This window comes from Mobula birostris, chromosome 11, assembly GCF_030028105.1.
Source record: "Mobula birostris isolate sMobBir1 chromosome 11, sMobBir1.hap1, whole genome shotgun sequence".
Classification (NCBI taxonomy): Eukaryota; Metazoa; Chordata; class Chondrichthyes; order Myliobatiformes; family Myliobatidae; genus Mobula; species Mobula birostris.
Genome location: NC_092380.1, coordinates 54751501 through 54772457, shown reverse-complemented (window position 1 = coordinate 54772457; position 20957 = coordinate 54751501). Strand labels below are relative to the sequence as shown.

At 41.4% G+C, this 20957-nt stretch overlaps 1 protein-coding gene and 1 long non-coding RNA gene across 4 annotated transcripts in view; one reads left to right on the top strand and one right to left on the bottom strand.

Annotated features, from left to right (window-relative positions):
- The window catches only part of LOC140205086 (potassium voltage-gated channel subfamily KQT member 1), an 851833-nt gene that overhangs the window by 645914 nt on the left and 184962 nt on the right, over positions 1-20957 (top strand). The gene's annotated exons all lie outside the window — the stretch shown is intronic.
- LOC140205087 (uncharacterized) lies at positions 1564-10883 on the bottom strand. Its single transcript, XR_011887751.1, has 3 exons — positions 10675-10883; positions 2673-2877; positions 1564-1613 (listed from the first exon to the last, which is right to left on the bottom strand). It is a non-coding gene; the product is annotated as an uncharacterized lncRNA (long non-coding RNA).

Below are 20957 nucleotides of genomic sequence, written 5' to 3'. Positions count from 1 at the left end.
TCTTAACTCTACCCCAAGGATTCTACATCTTCTGATCCTATGTCACCTCTCTCTAAGGATTTGATTTAATTTTTACCAACAGAGCCAACTCACCCCCTCTGCCTACCTGCCCACCCTTTCGATACAAAGTGTATCATTGGATGCTAAGCTCTCAACTGCGATCTTCTTTCAGCCATGACTCGTTGAAGCCCACAACATCATACCTGCTAATCTCTAAATGCACTGCAAGATTATCTACTTTTCATCACCCTTTTTGACTTTGTCTGCATGTTACACTGACTGCAATTTTGCCCGATCATCTGCCTGTCCTTCCTCACTGTACAATGCTTTGACTTGTATACCAACTGCCCCATCCTCAGCCCTATCACTCAGGTTCCCATCCCCCAGCAGAATTACTTTAAACTTTCCACAACAGCTCAGCAAACCTTCCCATAAGGATATTGGCCCCCTCGGGTTCAGATGTAACACATCCTTTTTATACAGGTCATACCTTCCCTAGAAGATATCTCAAGTATCCAGAGATCTTATTTCAAATTTACTGGCATAACTTATATATTACTATTTAACTATTTATGGTTCTATTACTATTTATTATTTATGGTGCAACTGCAATGAAAACCAGTTTCCCCCCGGATCAATAAAGTATGACTATGACTATGACTATGACTATCTGAATCTCTGCCCCCTGGGCCACTTCCTCAGCTACTCATTCAATTGCACCACCATCCTATCCCTGCCCTGACTAGCATGTGGTACCGAGAGTCATCCAGAGATTACTACCTTGGTGGTGCTGCTCCTGAGCCTCTTCCCTATCTCTCTATGCTCATTTACTCATCTGTGTCATTGGTGCCAATATGCACCACAACCCCTGGCTGCTCACACTCCAAAAATCTTCTGCAGCCACTCAGAGACATCCTGGACCCCAGCAGCTGGAAGGAAACACAGAACCCTGTTGTCTCTTTAGTGGTCACAGAATCTCCATCCTCCCATCATGTCTTCTATCACTATCACTCCTTTTGACTTTACCCTGCTCAGCCTTACAGCTGGCCACATTGCCACTGGCCTGGCTGCTGCTGCTGTGCCCCTGGAAGAGTTAAATACTTATTTGTATCAGTATGAAATAGTCTAACGAATAAGAAATCGTTGCATGTTTTCTTTTGGTCTTGCCTCTCTCCACCTTTGCTGTGTCCCTTTACTTGGCAAGTGCTTTCCTCAGGCTAAGGAATTCTTCTATCCTTTTTTATGCTCACCTTTCAAAAAATATTTTTAAAAATATGGGGCTAGAAACAGATGCGGAAAAACTCGACCAAAGTACCCTCCAAAAATCAGTGCAGCTCAACAAGCAATATCACTCAATCCATAAGTTTATTTTTAGTATGATTGTTGACAATATTAATGTTACTTATGTTTTCTTTTACAAAATGTGATACAGAAACCTTGCAGATAACCACTTTGCTTTGTATGTTGTATCTTGGACTTTGCACAAATCTATGGTGTGACCTTCTTCACCTTTAGTCCCTGAGAAGGACATTCCATTCCCCTGCAGTCAGAGTTAAGAGTACTCTGACTCTTTGAACATAGTTGATATTATTTTTCACATCGAGGAGAGCAGTCTGTAACAAAAATATCCAGAAATGCTGACAAAGCTGCATTAACTGATTATGCTTCAGAAATGAATGATGTGGCTTGAAAAGGTTACTGGTGGATTTGTAACAAAATTAGTCCTCCACTCTCTGACAAGCATCCAAACCAGCTGTGTGTCAACTACAGCTGAATTGCAGTCAATTTACCTTGAGAGACAGTAATTCATGGGTTCAAACCTCACTCCAGAAACCTGAGCATATACTGTAGGATAACTGGACTACTGAGGGAATGTCACAGTGTTGAAAGTGCCAATTGAACTAAAGAAGACTGCCTTTCCTCACAGGTGGATGCTACATATCCCATTACTCTACTTTGGGGGATTATTGCAGTGTCCTGGACTCTCTCTCTCTCTCTCTCTCTCTCTATATATATATATATATATATATATATATATATCCCACAACATCTGTGCATGGAGTCAGCTTATCAGGTCATTATTAATGACCAACAGAACATGGAAATAGGCCCCTCAGTTCGACTCCAGGTCAATGATCGAGCACCCATCTGCACCAATTTCATGATCATACTGCATCTTCTTGAATCTTGCAACTTGCAAATTGACTGAAGCATTTACTGGAACCTGTCAATGACTGCTTGTCAGTAATCGCAGAAGGCAGTCCCTTGTACTCATGAAAGATGCTACATAAATGCAGAAGGCATCTTAAAGTTGTAAAAGGACCCTTCAACCTGAAATCTGAACTTTTTCTCTTTCCACCAATGCTGCTTAAATGATTGAATATTTCTGGCATTATCTATTTCCTTTTTGAATTCCCAATGTCTACAGATTTCTTTAAAAAAATTGCTACATAAATGTAATTTGCTTTTAACTTATTCCTTATCATTTTCCCATGTGCAATATTGAACAGCAAGGAAACAGAACTATATCCTGTGTGGAACCATGGCATTGTGCACCTCTTCCCATTTCTAAGGAAAAACACCATCATTGCACGGTTATGATGGTTAAGGGGTAAACAGTTACTACCCTTCAACCATCAGGCTCCTGAACCAGTATGGACACCTTCACTCACCTCAACACTGATCATTGAACACAACGATGCACTCACTTTCAAGGACTCTACAACTGGTGTTCGCAGTATTACTTATTTATTAGTATTTTTTTCTCTTTGTATTTGCTCAGTTTGTCTACTTTTGCACCCATTGGTTGCTTATCAGCCTTCGTGTGTAGCTTTTATTAATCGATTCTGTTGTACTTCTTTGTTCTGCTGTGAATGCCTGCAAGAAATTAAATCTCAGGGTAGTATTTGGTGATATATGCATGGTTTGATAGTAAATTTGCTTTAAACTTTGAGTAACTCAGATATATTAGAACACGCTAAAAATACCACATATTTTCATATCGGAATTAGAATCAGGTTTATTATCACTGTCCTAGATTACCTGAAATTTGTCGTTTTGTGGCCGCAGTACAGTGCAAAGACATAAAATTGCTATAAATTACAAAAATAAATAAATATGCAAAAGTGGAATAATGAGGTAGATCATATTATCATTCACATGTGCAATCTTAAAAAGCAAGGAAACAGAAATGTACACAGATCATTCAGTGATCTGATGGAGGAGGGAAGCAATGAGAACTGATTGTGCTCTCATGTGCTCCCCTCCCTGAAGTCCGTTATCAATTCCTTAGTCTTGCTGACATTGAGGTGTTGTTGTGACCCTTCCCCCCCCCCAGGAATCTTACTCCTGTATGATTCCTCATAGTTGCTTGCAGTTACTTTTGATCCCTGCACCAAGACGGTCATAGGGTGTCCATGCCGGACAGGAAGCACAGAATTAATTTACTGGGTGTCCGGTTGTAGCTGTGAGGTAAGCTTCCCTACTGCCAAAGGCCATGGTTTATTGGTGTCTAGGGGAAGGTGTTGCTTCACTTTCTTCACTGTGGTTATGCATAGGTTGCAAATCACATCAGCAGCAGGGCAGTGAAGGGGCCAGTCTATAGGGAAGAGGAGAAAGTAAACTACTGTTCATTGTACGTATGTAATATGCTTAGCAATAAAGTCACAGAGATGCAAAAGCAGACCCTTTGGCCTACAGACTCTACACTGACCGGCAAGCATTGATTTACAGTACGTCAATACTCTGTTGTTTTCTCCACATTCTCATGAGTTCCCCCAGACTCAACTACTCAACTCTACACTAGGGGGAACACACAGTGGCCAATTGACCTAGCAATGCCCCTTTTGGGGATGTGGGAGATGTTCCAGAGGAATCCCATCCAGTTATGGGGAGAATGTGAACACTTCACACAAACAGCACCAAAAAATCAGGATTGAACCCAGGTTACGGAAGCTGCAGTGCTACCAGCTGTACTGCAGTGCTGACTGAAATACTTCAATCGTCCGGTTTAGACGGAAGTACTGAGTCAGAACCAGGTTTAATATCACTGGCATTATGTCATGAAATTTGTTAACTTTGCAGCTGCAATACATGACAAATATAGAAAAAAACCTGTGATTTACAGTAAGTATGTATACATATGAATATGTAGGGCTGGGGGGGGGGGTGGTGTGGTGTAGCGGCATCATCGCTGGACTTCAAGGCAGACAGTCCTGAGTTCAAACCCAGCCAGGTCCCTACCGCAGTATCTGCGCGGAAGAAAGGCCTGGCAATCTACCTCCACATCTTGCCATGAAAACCCTATGGACTCTATGGTCTGTGAGGTTACGAAGAGTCGGACTCGACTTAATGATTGAACAACAACAACATGTATATTAAATAGTTAAATAAGTAGTGCGAAAACAGAAAGAAAAGAACATCGAGGGAGCATTCAAGGGTTCCAAGGCCATTCAGAAATGGGATGGCAGAGGAGAAGAAGCTGTTCCTGAATCGCCTTCGGGCCTCTATATATACCTCCTTCCTACTGGTAACAATGAGAAGAGGGCACGTCCTAGGTGGTGGGGGTCCTTAATGATGGATGCCACCTTTTTGAGGCATCGCTGATTAAGAGTACTTCAAGTGCCTATTCTATTTGAGCACAAAGTATAGGCCGACTGAAGGGCTGTTCTTCCAGGAAGCTCCTATTAAAGAGAGCAGTCACTGTTTGTTTCCCTCTGCCATCTGAATGCCAGACTCCAGGCTCCCTTCAGCACATCACCCAGCAACAAAGCAAAACTAAAGCTTTATTTCCCAAACCCCCAACTCCACCTATCTACCCAATCACCACCTGAAGTCTGATTTAAGGTTCATATTTGACCTGGAGGCGAGCTTTGAGCTAAGTATCTGCCCTAAACCAAACAGTCTCAATCTGCCTCTTTATCCAACCCCTTACTTTTTTTTTTAACAATTATGGACTTGCCTGGCCTTTGTTCTGTTCTCCATAACTATTGTCCTCTAAGCTGTACTCCAAAGTCCTATTCCCACCATCGTCTCTGTTGACCAGCATTGTTGCTGCGAAACAGATTGGAACATTTTGTTGCATCTGCATTAAAATAACCATGCAAATATAAATGACTGGCTTTGCTTGTGCATTTATTGCTTTCCTGTTGACGTGGCAAAGGTTTACGACTGGACAGTCGAGATTGCTTTCTAGTGAGATCCTAAGGAAGTACAAGTGTTTGATAAGTTTGTGGCCTAAGGTAGAAGGAGTCAATTTTAGAAAACCTAACACATTTATTTTTCAACATAGTCCCCTCCTACATGTACACACTTAGTCCAGCAGTCGTGGAGTATCTGGATCTTGGACCTCCAGAAAGTGTCCACAGATGGGTGATTGATAAGTTCATGGCCTAAGGTAGAAGCAGATGAGTTATACAGCTCTCGTTACATGCACATGCAGGTCAACTCTTTGAGTGATTATGCAGAAAGTTTGGAGTTAATAACTCATCAGGGGTGATTGATAAGTTCGCAGCCTAAGGTAGAAGGAGATGAGTTATTAACTTCAAAATTTCTGCACAGTCACTCAAAGAGTTGACGTGCATGTGCATTTAACGGGAGCTATATAACTCATCTCCTTCTACCTTAGGCCATGAACTTATCAATCACCGACCTGTGGACACTTTCTGGAGGTCCAAGATCCAGAAGCTCCACGACCGCTGGACTGTGTGTGTAAATGTAGGAGGGGACTATGTTGAAAAATAAATGTGCTAGGTTTTCTAAAATTGACTTCTTCTACCTTAGACCACGAACATATCAATCACCCTTCGTATTGGTAGTCAATAGGTGCTGAAGGCTATGGTTGTACCTCTGATGTTACACTCATTGAGACATCTAAATCAGAAGGAGACTCATTCAATCTTCTCTTAAATTGGGAGAAATTGGTCTAAATTGTTTTTTTTTCCATTTGTACCTGAGTTGTGAATTATAATTGGCCAGGGTATGTCAAATGAAATGATAGCAGGACAATATAATTATCAGCCTTACAGTCATTTTTGCTCCACTCAATAAAAAATAACATACATCATTTAAAAAGTATCCACAAAGCTCACTAAATGTTAAAAAGAAATAGCATAATGATGCTCTTATTTTAAAATGGGAGATATATTCTAAATTTAATGTTGGTGAAGCTCAGAATTTTCCATGTGTAAAGATTCTATGGGTATTCAATTATTAAACTAAAGAAAGACCTTTCCTTTGGTTTAGCCCAACTTGAACTCAAAGATGCACTTCTACTCCTGGATGGAACTATATTTTTTTCTTGGGATCAGAACATTTGTATTAAGCTTGGCAAGTGTCATTGCTTCCAGGACATAACCTTGCTCAAGTCATAAGGCTTTCTGATGAATCCACAAGGACTTTTTCTCTGCTCTAAATATCTATTCAAAGAGAGGTCATCCCTCTCAGATTTGGAGGACAAACAGCTGGAGATTATCATTCATCTCAGTTTGACATGGTCAGTATTACCAGGGTAATGCAGCAAACAAAAGTACGTGAAGTAATTTTTTTTCCATCTTGAATAGTCATGTTGAAATTTCTGCACTAACGGTTTTGTTTCTTCATTTGATGCAGTATTTCCTTTGTTTCTTGGGAATTCAGATATGCAGATGTGGTGGTGTGTGGTAGGATTGTATCCAGAGTAGCTGTGGCTGTAAGGAAGGGTTGACTATATCAGGTTGTCCTGTGGAGGGATTCAATAGTATCAGAGAGGGGATCAGATGGAACTAGTTGAGGCAGCACTGTTTCAGACAAACTGAAAGAATCAAAGTTCAAGTTCAAAGTACATCTTGTTATCAAATTATGTATACATTATACAACCTTGAGATTCATCTCCGAATAGGCAGCCAGGAAACTAGGAACCCAAAAAGAACACATTAAAAAATGGAAGACTGGTGTACACACAATGTGCAGAGAGAAAAAAAAAACCAAATCATGTAAGAATAAATGCCAGTAAATAACGTTCTGAACTGAAATCAGTCCACAGACCCTTAGTTCAGCGCAGAGCAGAGCAGCAATCTGAACCGGCCAGTCCTCTGTCTTGGGCGCCGACAACTTGACCTTTTCAATCATCGTCCAAACATCGGGTTCAGTTGCTTCGATACACTCTGGGGCCTGGACCCTGCCATCTCGACTCGGCCTGTATCCGACCTTTCTGATTCAGCTCGGAACCGAAATCAATCGAATCTGGAGTCAACCTTGCACTCAGTGACAGGCCCGTTGCCTCTTCTCAGTTCTGCCACATTGAATTGCCTCCAAGCCCAAAGGGAAGTTACAGGCTATCACTGGCATTGATCACTTACCAGAAAAAGAGTGACTAACAAAGTGTTTTATTGTTTTATTTTGTTTCAATAGCCACCAGCTAGAAATCACTGAGATTCAGAAGCACCATCTTAAAATCAGAATCAATCATGTTGTCAGACTGTCCTGATATAAGCATGTCAACAGTTGCATTATCATGCTTGTTTTGTTTGACGGCAGCTTGTTCAGATGCACAACTACAGTAATCAAACACATCATATAAGTAATGGAAACTGGAGTTGGCCAATCATACTCTTGTGCCATGTCAACCTTTCCATAAAATGATGGCTGCTCTTTCATCTCAATGCTGTATTCCTGCACTAACTCTTTATCTCTTGATTCTTCTAAATGGAAAAGAAGAAACTGAATATTTGGTCAGGTAGAGGAAACTATAAATTGTTGCTTTCATATTTGAAAGGACAGCATCATTCTGAAGTGCACAAGTCATTTCCCAGCACTTGATCAAATGAATTGTATAAAATAAAAGGTAACGGTAATTTATGATCAGCAAAGGTTATCTGCTTCATTGTATTATTCCTGTTTGCCTAATACACAGCCCCTAGGCATAAGATTATTGCAAGAAAAAAAAGTGGTAGTAATATCACTTTAAAATACATTGGCTCTCTCTTCTGAAGTTTCAGTGAATTAATCTCAGCGGGCATGCTAGAACATGGTCATCAAACCAAGCCGAGAGGAGGAGGAACACAAGCTCAGGCTAGACCTAGTGTGATATGTATACACTGTGATTTGTGCTGCTATTGCGCGCTGCTCAAACAGTCACAGAGGTAAGCATCCATAGGTGAGCACATTTGTCGTGTATCAGCTCTCACACTTGGTGATACATAGGATCAAAGTGGATGAGAACTAGACATCCTGGCGAAATTATTTCATATTATTTGTATAATGTTTTGACATTTATTAAATCAGATACTACTCGGTGCACCAAGATGAAATTAGTATAGCGTCTGCCATTAATATTTTGGAGTGGTTTGTAGCTTGTTATGCCACTTCAGGCTTCACCAGTAGACAATCTATGCTATTCTTGTATTGCCCTCACTGGCATTGCAGTCTATATTAATGGAACAACTGGAGGTCTGCAGGTATAATAGTTGCAGATTATGGACTAACAGTCCCGTGCACCTAGTCCAAATATGTCAGGATGGTAAATTGACAAGGAATCGTTGGCTTGGAAATTCCTGAGCAACATCCATCCATTAATTTACTCCATCGGAAGAGCACCAAGCTCTTCTGTTTATTTCCAGAATCAGAATTTCTACTGCATGTCAACAATGTAGGAGTTGCTCTGAGATATGTTGTGCTGTGGCAAGAGCAGCAAGATTTGAGATGCTTCTCACATGCTTCAGTTTCACGTTTAATGTACCTCTTGCAGGGACTCCGGGATACTTTAATCAAGCACCGGCTCACATGACGTAAGCTGGTGTGTTTCAGATGCTCAGATGAGCTTAATTCCAAGATATACTAATATAATTGCTGCCTTGAATTCAATAGAAGCTTTGAAAATCTATCTAGATAATCCGTGGCACGGATTGTTCCCTCGGATGAGCTGAGTTCAAATGCATCAAATGCATCTCCAATGGGATCCCACCACCAAGCACATCTTTCCCTCCCCCCACACTTTCTGCTTTCCGTAGGGATTACTCTCTATGCGGCTCCCTTGTCCATTCGTCCCTCTCCACTGATCTCCTCTCCTGGCACTTCTCCTTGCAAGAGATTCAAGTGCCACACCTGTCCCTACACCTCCTCCCTCACTACCATTCAGGGTCCTAAACAGTCCTTCCAGATGAGGTGACTCTTCACCTGTGAGTCTGTTGGGGTCATCTACTGTGTCTGGTGCTCCTGGTGTGGCCTCCTATATATCAGTGAGACCCAACATAGATTGGAAGACCGCTTCACTGAGTACCTACGCTCCGTCCGACAGAGAAGTGGATGTCCCAGTGGCCACCCATTTTAATTCCACTTCCCATTCCCATTCCGATATGTCACTCCATGGTCTCTTCTACTGTCGCGATGAGGCCACATTCAGGTTGGAGGAACAACACCTTATATTCCGTTTGGGTATCCTCCAACCTGATAGCATGAACATCGATTTCTTGAACTTCCGGCAGTGCCCCGCACGCCCCTCTTCTTCACCATTCCCCATTCCCCTTTCCCTCTCTCACCTTATCTCCTTGCCTGCCCATTGCCCCCCTCTGGTGCTCCTCCCCACTTTTCTTTCTTCCATGGCCTTCTGTCCTCTCCTATTAGATATGGCCCTTGTGGCTAAAGGGATCAAGGGAGTTAGTTATGGCCCTTGTGGCTAAAGGGATCAGGGGGTATGGAGGGAAGGCTGGTACAGGGTTCTGAGTTGGATGATCAGCCATGATCATACTGAATGGCGGTGCAGGCTCGAAGGGCCGAATGGCCTACTCCTGCACCTATTTTCTATGTTTCTATGTTTCTATTAGATTCCCCCTTCTCCAGCCCTGTATCTCTTTCACCAATCAACTTCCCAGCTCTTAACTTCGTCCCTCCCCCTTCAGGTTTCACCTATCACCTTACGTTTATCTCTCCCCTCCCCCCGCCTTTTTTAAATCTGCTCCTCATCTATTTTCTCCAGTCCTGCTGAAGGGTCTCGGCCCGAAACATGGACTGTACTCTCTTTTCCATAGAAAGGACAGGTGTGCACAGTTGCAGAGACTGTGGTTTGACTATGACCTTTGGTACTGTCTGTGTGGAGTTTGCATTCTCACATGCATGATCCCAAAGTTCTGTAGGTTAGTTGGTTGATGGGCCACTTTCAGTCACCCCCAGTGTGTCAAAGAGAGGTAAAATTCAGAGTGAATTGATGAGAATTTAGGGAGAATAAACTGAATGAGGGTAGGATAGTATGAAAGTGGGTGTCTCATGGTCAGTGCAGATGATTGGCATGTATCTGTTTGTGACCCGGTGACATTATAGCATTTTGCTTTGTAACTTTTGGAGATTGTTGCTTGGCTTTGTGTCAGATGCAGCTATCAGTCACTTAGATAAGAACATGACGGCGTGTTTACTTTTCATTGTGTGCCCTTTAGTCTGCAATAACTCAGCAGCAATATCATGAATCAACAGAAGCAGCTAATAGTTGACCCATTTTGCTGAGACTTCTGTTGTCAGTAGTTGAATAAAACATAAATTACTTATTATTGGCATAGATCGAGGTCATTCAGTGCATCAAGTCAATTATAACTGCCGGCAAACCTATCACGTCAGTTCCATTCTTCTTCCTTCCCCTGCTCTGTTCCTATAACACATTCTGCCACACATGCCCATCACCTCCCCCTTAGTTCTATTGACACTTACCTTAGGAGTAATTTACAATAATCAATTATCCAGCAGCATACGTTGAGATGTGGGAGGAAACCAGAAATCCACGTGGTCACGGGGATGCACACACTGAAGACTGGAGAGCAAACCTGCAGTGTACTTCTGAATACCTTGCCACCTGCAACATGCTGACATTAGACAACCTGCTCTTCTTGGTTGTACCAGGGCTGGCCACTTTTGCCTTCTATCCCTTTATCCCTATTTCTTTCATTGGTTTGTCTGCCTTATTAGGCAAGTCCCAGTGGGCAGGACCTTGCAACATTACACTGACTTGAGCAACATATTATAAAATGGAGATAAGCAGCTACATTTTTTCACTCTGTCAGAGAAATTCCCTATCCCCATCCTCTCTGTAACCTAAACTTACTTGTTTCTTTCTTTCTCCACTCTGATGAATCGTCCCAGATGTGAAACTTAAACTGGAGAAACTCAGCAGTCCGGCAGCACCTTTGGAGGGAAATGGATCGCTGATATTTCTGTTTGAGATGTTTTATCTGGACAGAAAGGTAGCGGGGAGATATGCAGTTGAAAAAGGTGGAGGGAAGGGACAGTGGGGGTGGGGGTGGTGATAGACAGATGGGGAGGGGAGAAGCCACAGAAGCTGTAATTTGTGGAAGTGGCAAGGCGCCATAGATGATGGAACCAGATAAGAGAAGTAGATGAAGTATCAAATAAAGGGAGGCAAGAATGGAGGTGCACCAGTGGAAAAAGTTTGAGGAATTTATGGAGAGAATGATCTTTTTAGAAGGTGGGAAGAGGTAGACACAGTTGGTGGTAGGATCTCATTGTAGCTGCCAGAAGTTACAAGGAATAATATGCTGGATGCATAGGATGGTGAGGTGATAAGTGAGGTTCAGAGTAATTTCATCCCTGTCCTGTCTGGGGGAGACTTGTAGGAAATAGAGGTGATTTGGGTGAAGACTCCAAATTCCAGCATCTTTGGTTTCTTGTATCTCCTGAAACATAAACTGTTTGCCTTTTGACAGATGTGCACTGATTTTTCCATCAGTTTTTGTTTATACTTCAAATTTTCAGCATTTGCAAATTTTTCCTATTTACATTTTAGGATTCCTTTGACACAAATGACTTAAATTTCGAGTTATAGGATTACACTTTCTATGAAAAAATGGCTGGGTGGGATGGTATTTCCAGTAAAGATACTAATGACAGTGTAGCTCTGTGAGACATCCAGGGTGTGGGCCTTCCTCAGAGATTCTGGAAAATAATAAATAATAAGTGCAAATTTGAAGAGGCTTAATTCATTCGTTTTTTATCTCCAACTGAAATATGCTTCAAATGAACAAAAAGAACCAAATTTTTTTGTTTGGTTTTACACACATGGAGATTAAAAACATATTTATTGGAACCAAAATCAGACCTTTTCCTCCTTTGTTTTTTTTCGAATGAGCTTGTAAATTTTAGTCAGTAGTCAGCTAAAAAGAGAGACAATGTGAGGTACTACCGTCCATATTTATGCATCCTTTCTGGGAATTCCAGTATGTCTCTGTTACTCTGGACAATCACACAGGCAGAAAGAACCAATATTCAAAATAGACTGGGCTCTAGCCTTCTGCTGGTAAAGGGTATCACTGCAGCGTATCTGTGAGATTGAGGAAGGATACATAATGACATGTTTTAGAAAGTGATCTGTCACTATCTTAAGAAGACTGAGACAGAGGAGGAACGGGTGACCATTAGAGAGACAGGGCAGCCGGTGAAGCAGTTTCCTAAGTGCAGCTTACATACTTATCAGTGTTGTGAATTCTGGTGAGGCCAGTATTTCTTTTTAGGGGTGCAGCCGACAGGCAAGTCAGTGGAACTCAACTGAACAATGGAGTCAGGGAGTCAGGTGGGAAGGGGGAGAATGTGAGCCAGGAAGACAAATATGAATAGGGACCAGTTAGGAAGGTGTAATTAAAGAATTGTAGGTTGTCTTCATGGTACTTGTGTGGAGTTTCCATGTTGCTGCAGAATCTTCTCTAGTGGGAAGTTGATGGGGTACATAGTCCTTACTGGCATCAATGACTTGAGGACAAAGAGAGATGAGGACTTGCAGGCAGATTTTGAAGATGAGTTTCTGAAAAACAGACCTTGAAGGTGACATTCTTCATATTACTATCAGAACCATACCATAGTGGAAGTTCAGAAAACAACGTACTTGGTCACCAGACTTTAGGAAAGACATGTTAATGTTTGCAAGGGTGCAAAGGAGGTTCACCAGACTATGGATTGGTGGGAGCGATTTCACTTAGGAGGAGAGACTAGGAGGCTAGGTCAGAATCAGGTTTATTATGGCTAATATCTGCCATGAAATTTGTCGTTTTGAGGAAGTAGTGAAAAACAAAATATACTATATAACAGGGGTTCATAACCAGGGGTCCATGGACACCTCAGTTAATGGTAAGGGTCTATGGCATATAAATGGTTGGGAACCTCTAATATATGTGTGTGTGTGTGTGTGTGTATGTATGTATATTAGATTAGATTATATATATATATACACACACACACTGAATGCAGAAGAGCATATTCAAGACATGGTCAAGAGATTCAGTTGTTTTTCAGTCCAAACATCAGAATGGCGAAGAAATTAGTGTTTGTACATTCATGTGAGTGATTTTGACCATAGAATGATTGTTGATGCCAGATGGGGTGGTTTGAGTATCTCAAAAACTTCTGATCTCATGGGATTTCCATGCACATCAGTCTACAATGACTGATGCGAGAAACAAGGAAAACATTCAGTGAGCAGCACCTCTGAGCCCAAAATGCTTTGTTAATAAGAGAGGTCAGAGGAGAATGGCCAAACTGGTTCAAGCTGAAAGGAAGGTGACAATAACTCAAATAACCACGCGATACAGCAGTGGTGTGCAGAAGAGCATCTCTGAATGCGTAACATGTTGAACCTTGAAGTGGATGGAGAACAGCAGTGGAAGACCACACCAACTTCCACTAAAGCACCTAATAAAGTGGCCACGGTGTATATATTTTTCTATACAGTAGAAATAAATAAATAGATAGATAGGTAAATAAACGGTGTTTTAAAAATAAGAGCAAAAACAGTGAGATAGTGTTCATGGGTTCCCGGATCATTTAGGAACCTAATGACAGAGGGGAATAAACTGTGGCATCAGGAGGTGGGGATGGCAAAAGTCAAGATGGAACTGAGATCATCATGATGAGGGTAATGGTGAATGGTGAAGTTACTGATGAAGTTAAGAATGGTTTAAAGTAGGGCAGTGGAAGAAATTTGAGGATTTATTCTTAGAAAGGAGACATAAGCTGTGCACCAGACTCAGAGATAGATGGTCCTAGTGTAAGAAATAATAGTTTTAAATGGGATGTGACAAAGGGAGAGCATAACATCATGTCGATGAATAAACAAAAAAAAATTGTAAAAAATTTTGTCAGCTGGAGGCACAAGTAACCACATGGGATGCAGAGATACTGCAGAGGCTGGAAATCCTGAACAACACACGCAAAATGCTGGAGGAGCTCAGCATGTCAGGCAGCTTCCATGGAGGGAAATGAACAGTCAACATGATGAAGGGTCTTGCCCTAAAATGTTGACTGTTCATTTCCCTCCATAGATGCTGTCTGAGCCACTGAGCTGCTCCAGCATCTTGTGTGTGTTAATCACATGTGAATATGAACACAACCAAGGAGAAGGATTGGGAGTCTAAATATTTTTGGATGTGAAGATCTTAGTTGAGATAGAAGAGACACTATTAACAAGAATTTTACTGTGCTGGAGAGATATGTGCTTGACAGATCAAGGATTCAGTAGATAGTGTTGACAAAAAATGTAAGTCACTTACACTTTTGAATATATATTCTTCGCCAGCAATAAGTGGGGTAGATATGGAGGAGCAGCTTTTAAAGGAAATCATTTTATGACATAAGAACCCTAGAATACCAATAATATGAGACTTTAACTATTCTCAGACTGGAGTAGTGAATATACATAGGGATAAGAGGGGAGTTTGTGTTCAAGGGAACTTGCTTACATTTCTGGCCCAAGAAGAAAGAAGATGTTGCCAGCTCTCATTCAAGGGAATGAGCTGTGTTAAGTGGATCATGTGTCAGTGGGGAAATGTTAAGGGAACTTTATCATGGTATCATAAGGTTTAGATTAGCAATGGAAAAGGACAAAGAGCAATCAAGAATAAAAATACTTAATTGGAGGAGGGCCAGTTTGAGAGGGTTGAAAGCAGATCTGGCCAGGGTAAGCTGAAATCAAAGATTGGCAGAAAAAACCGTAATCAAACAATTGAAGTCTTTAAAGAGGAGATGGTTTGGGAACGGTCCATTTACAGTTCTACCAGCAGAAAAGGTAGGAACAATATAAGCCAATATTCTCCTGAAAAAAGCAGAGATACAGAATACACTGATGCAAGACACATGTCAGTTTGAGGATACTGGTGAAAACCAGCTGAAGGTGGAAGAGTAAAAGAAATAAGAACAAAAACAGATTAAGTAAGGGGTTTGTGGTGAGCAGAAAATGAGTATCCAGAAGTCTTCTATTAGCATATAATTAGTAAGTGGTGATAAATTGATTGGTGGAGCCTCTTGCAAGTAAATAGGACTATTATAGATAAATAAAATGGTTTACATGGATGTGTTGGCTGAAGGGTCAATTTCTTTGCTATATGTCCTTTTGGTGACCAAATAAGGTCTATGCAAAGAGCACTAAATAGGTTTAAATGAGTCCTTTACATTAGACTCCACAGACAAAGTTGCTGCTGCCAGTGTCACAGTAGAAGTGAAAGTATTTGAGATACTGGATAGGTTTAAAATTAACTAATAGGAAGTTCTAGGAATGCTGGTTCTACTTAAAGCAGATGGTAATTGCTCCAGACGGGATACATCTGGTTGCTGAGAGGTAGAGGTTTTCAGAGGTGGTGTCTATAATTTTCCATTCCATCATGTGTACAGGGTGGTTCCAGAGGACTGGAGAATTGCCAAAGTTACACCCTTATACAAAGAAGGAACCTTGGATAAACCCAGTATCTGTAGGCCAGCCAGTCAGTCAAATCTTGGCAGTGGGGAAGATGCTGGAAATGATCATTTAGAATCATTTGGGCAAGTGTAGATTAATAAAGGCAGATGCCATGGATATTTTTAAAGGCAAATTTTGTTTAATAAAACCTGTATTTTATAACAAGACATCAGAAAGGATTAATGAAGGAGTTGCTATTGATTTGTGTATATGGGTTTTCTGAAGATGTTGGTTAAGGTGCCACAAATGGGGTTGTTCCAAAAAATTACAATTTTAGATGCATTGTCTATGTAACAGGAAAGAGTGTTGTTTTTCAGCTTGGTAATAATGAGACAGAGATATTGTTCCAAGAATCAGAGCTAGCACCACTGTTTTTCTTTATACATATCAAATTTATTGTTCATTATGAATTAGACCATAAGACAATAAGACATAGCAATAGAATTAGGCCATTTCGCCCATCAAGTCTGCTCCGTCATTCCATCATGGCTGATCCTGGATTCCACTGAACCCCAGGCATTGTGGACATTGCTGGTAAGAACAGCATTTAACACTGATCCCTAAATGATTTGTGTGGGTAACAAACTAACTTTGCAAAATCTGCAGATGTTGAAACATAGTGAATATTGAAGATTATAGTGAGTGATTTCAAGGGGCTGATAGAATGAACAAACATGCTCTAGTTGATATTAGTACAGGAAAGTGCAGGTAGGAAGAATTAGAGGAAGTAATGCAATATAAAAGGCACCATTCTAAAATGAGTACAGGGAACAGAGTAAGCAGAGAGACTGATGAAAAAGCAAACAAGAATTTTATTACCTCTGGTTAAGTAACTATTTCAGTGTTATGTCCATGCTAGATTCTGAACTTTAGAAAGGATGCAATAGCTTTAAAAGATGGTGCAGAAAAGACTTACTGGAATGGTTTTAGGCTGAGTGACCAGCTAAGTAGAAAGATTGCAGAGATACACTTGTTCTCTTTTGAGTTGAAAAGGTTGAGTGTTGATTTGGGATCCAGACAGCTTAAATAAAGAGAAACTGGCAGAAGAATCTACATACAGATTTAAAGTGATTGTAGAAAAAGGGAAAAAAAACATTTCGTGCTTTAGGTATGTATGATCTGGTTCATCAGCCTGTAGAGTCTGATATGAGCAAATTCAGTTATCATTTTTGAAATAGAGCTGGATAAGTATCTGAAAGGAAAGAATATGAACGATTATAGGGAAGAGTGAACAAATTGGATTGCTCTTATTTGGACAAAGAGCTAAATGGCTTTTAAAAGAGAATTGGATGGCTGGTTGAAGGATATGGGGAACAATCAGAAAATGGAATGAATAGGAGTGCATTTACTAGGAGCTGGCATGGGTCAGAGAGGCTGGAAGGCCTCATTGTGTACTGTGATTTTCTTCTTCTGTTTGTATTCATTCTAATTGAATGCTGCTGTCCACTGCAGCCAAGAGAAGGGAATATTGTGTCTGCTTAACCAGCAGCCTGCAAGATCACTGAGAGCAATTGCTAAATTTCCTATGTCAACTGCTACTAATGATCGCACTCCACCATGGGTATGATAAGCTTTCCTTTTCTAGCCATGACTTGTCTATTGCCCTGGCCAGTTATTGAATGAACTTTCTGAGGAACAAGATGTGGAGACTGCATTCCAGTGTTGAGTGTCCATCACCTGAGCTGGATTTAGGTCCATCTCACGTTTCCACAGCGGCAATGCAGTGGAAGTGAGACCACCTTCTGGAGCATGCCAAGAAGGTTCTGAAAGAGAACGCAGTGAGCTTGTTGAGGTTCAGCTCAAACACTCGCGTAACAGCCCCATAGGCTGTTCATTACTGAGAGAAACACCAGCCATTGAAAGGTAAACACAAAATAATCTGCAGATGCTGGGGTCAAAGCAACAATCACAACACGCTGGAGGAACTCAGCAGGTTGGGCAACATCCGTGGAAAAGATCAGTCGATGTTTCAGGCCGGAACCCTTCGTCAGCAGGAAGGTTCTGGCCTGAAATGTCGACTGATCTTTTCCACGGATGCTGCCCGACCTGCTGAGTTCCTCCAGCGTGTTGTGAGTGTACCCATTGAAAGGGCCTGGAATATATTGCCATGGATGGAAGTAGAGGGAAATACATTCGGGTCATTTAAGCAACTCTCATATCGGCACAAGGATTAAAGAAATATGGAGAGTTATGGTCTGTATAGCAGGGAAGGGTTAGATTGATCATGGAGTAGTTTAAAAGGCTGGAACAATATTGTGGTCCAAGCTACAGTCCAATGTTTTATGATCTTTGCTGACAAATGATTATGAGCTTGGTGAATGAAGTCCTCTGAGCTGGTCCTCCGTTGCAAGGAACTCCCCATTGTTGTGTTCTTTATATTTATACCTACCATGGGTTAATAATAAAGAATCATATTCTGGAAAAATTAGAACTTTTATTTACAGCAACAAAACCAAACCACGTTTTTACCAAGCCATGTTCCAGATCATTCTATCATTTCTGTGCATGCTCAGAACTCTCTCCAATCACATTCTGACACGTCATATCACCACACCCATGGTCAGGTGTAACCAAAGTACAGGATTGTGTGCTGAAGAGCCCATTGAAGCCTGGTGCATTGTCCCAAAGACCCTTTGGCAAAAGGCCTCTGTATTGCATCCTCGAACAACCACACAGTGAGGAGCTGAAACCCGTGCAAAAACCTGCTGGACTTAGTGCTTGTGGAATATATGTAAAAGAAAAAATGATGACGTACTAATATAATGTAAATCTTATTGTCAATACGCCTTACTGTAAATGATGACAAATGTGAGCACTGCATTAGATATCTGCAATTTTTGTGAATGAAGTATATTTTTAAGAAAAATATAAGTACTACTCAGGGTTATTTGGTTCTAAAGTTTCTGAATTCAAAGGCCGACACACAGCTATAAACCTTCTCCTGCTGGTGTAGTTAATCAAGATCCTCTTCAGAATCACATTTATTTTTCTATGTTTATCTCTTGTGGTGTACCAATTACCAATTCAGCTCCAGAATTCCCTAAAACCTCTCCTTCATTTCTTCTGTTCTCTCTTCTCCCTTCAGCTTCTTAGACACCAATGTCACATTTTCTTTGACTATGCTCCCGTGAACAGATTTGGGACATTTCACTATGCTGAGGGCGATGGGCAAACATAAATCTGGTCTATTTATAGCAATTGATTGAATTATATTAACTATTTACATCTCTGTCAATTAATATTTGAAAATAGCTGATTGCCCAAACAGTCCTTCCAGGTGAGGCAACACTTCACCTGTGAGTCGGCTGGGGTGATATACTGCGTCCGGTGCTCTCGATGTGGCCTTTTATATATTGGCGAGACCCGACACAGACTGGGAGACCGCTTTGCTGAACATCTACGCTCTGTCCGCCAGAGAAAGCAGGATCTCCCAGTGGCCACACATTTTAATTCCACATCCCATTCCCATTCTGACATGTCTATCCACGGCCTCCTCTACTGTAAAGATGAAGCCACAATCAGGTTGGAGGAACAACACCTTATATTCTGTCTGGGTAGCCTCCAACCTGATGGCGTGAACATCGATTTCTCTAACTTCCGCTAAGGCCCCACCTCCCCCTTGTACCCCATCTGTTACTTATTTTTATGCACACATTCTTTCTCTCACTCTCCTTTTTCTCCCTCTGTCCCTCTGAATATACCTCTTGCCCATCCTCTGGGTCCCCCTGCCCTGTCCTTGTCTTTCTTCCCGGACCTCCTGTCCCATGATCCTCTCGTATCTCTTTTGCCAATCACCTGTCCAGCTCTTGGCTCCATCCCTCCCCCTCCTGTCTTCTCCTATCATTTTGGATCTCCCCCTCCCCCTCCAACTTTCAAATCCCTTACTCACTCTTCCTTCAGTTAGTCCTGACAAAGGGTCTCGGCCTGAAACGTCGACTGCACCTCTTCCTACAGATGCTGCCTGGCCTGCAGCGCTCACCAGCAACTTTGATGTGTGTTGCTTGAATTTCCAGCATCTGCAGAATTCCTGTTGATTGGTCATTAGCCTGGTTGATGTGGATGTGAACATCTCGTGGTGGTCTGCATAAATTATGTGCAGGGGAGCTGAAGTATTGTGAGCATTTGGATGGAAAGGCCTGCTGATAAACAGGTCATCCTTATATCTCGCTTACTGCACTCACACCGCAAGTAAATAAATTATTCTTGACCCTGAACTTGATTGGAACTGGCTGTCCTCCAGTTAAACTCTATCTTCCAGTAACCTGGCTCAACACTTTGTTTTCTTAACCTCTTGTTAGTTCATTTCATCCAGTGGGTTCAGCATGATATGACAGATCACTGACTGCAGACAGTGAGTTATTACGAAATTCTCGCAATTGTGGGATCCACAAAGATTTACTTCAGTTCTCCTATGTGATAAAAAGAAGTTGCCTGGGAAACTAAATTAACATTATCATTAAGCTCTGTGTGAGATGCAGACTCTGGTATAACATGGGTTATTCACCAAGCATCATGCTCACAGATACTGCTCTGGAAGCAGTAGTCTAAACAAAGCATTTAAGGGGAATCTAGATAAATACAGAGGAACAGAAGGTTATGCTGATAAGATAGAACCAACAGAATGAGAGAAGGCTCTTTTGGGTATACAAACATTGGACTAAATGTCCTATCGCCTTGCTCTAAATTCTACCAATTCATGCATGGACAGCTAGTAGCCTGTTAGTTTATGTCAATATCCTGACAATTAAGTGTTCAGGAGTAAACTTAATTAGCTGTAGAAGAGTAATCTAATAAACAGCAGGCATTCTCTATCCAAGTGAAAAATCCCACCTTGCTAATGTGCTTGATTTTGTCTTTAAATTTACATTCCAAATGCATTAAAAGAACTCCAACAAAACCCAAGTTCAGGGTCATCCAGGAGAAAACACTGTGCTCCTAACATAGGGCTGTGCTGTGGGGGCGTGCCTTATTCTGATTGTCAAAAGTGGCTTCCGTTGTGATTGGTTAGTTTAGAAGCTGCAGCTGCTTCTCCCATTGGATAGATGCCTGGTGTCCACTTTCATATATCATGGGTATATAAAATAGCACAGAGAAGGGACCTGCTCTCTTCTTCCTTTATTTAAAGTGAAACATTTGGGAAGGAATACTCTTTGTGCACTTTTAACTGAGAATATTTGTTGAATGTACATATGTTTGTTGAGTGCTCAGCTTTGTATTGTCTATAACTTGGGGAACATGAATGTTTGGTCAAATTTCTACT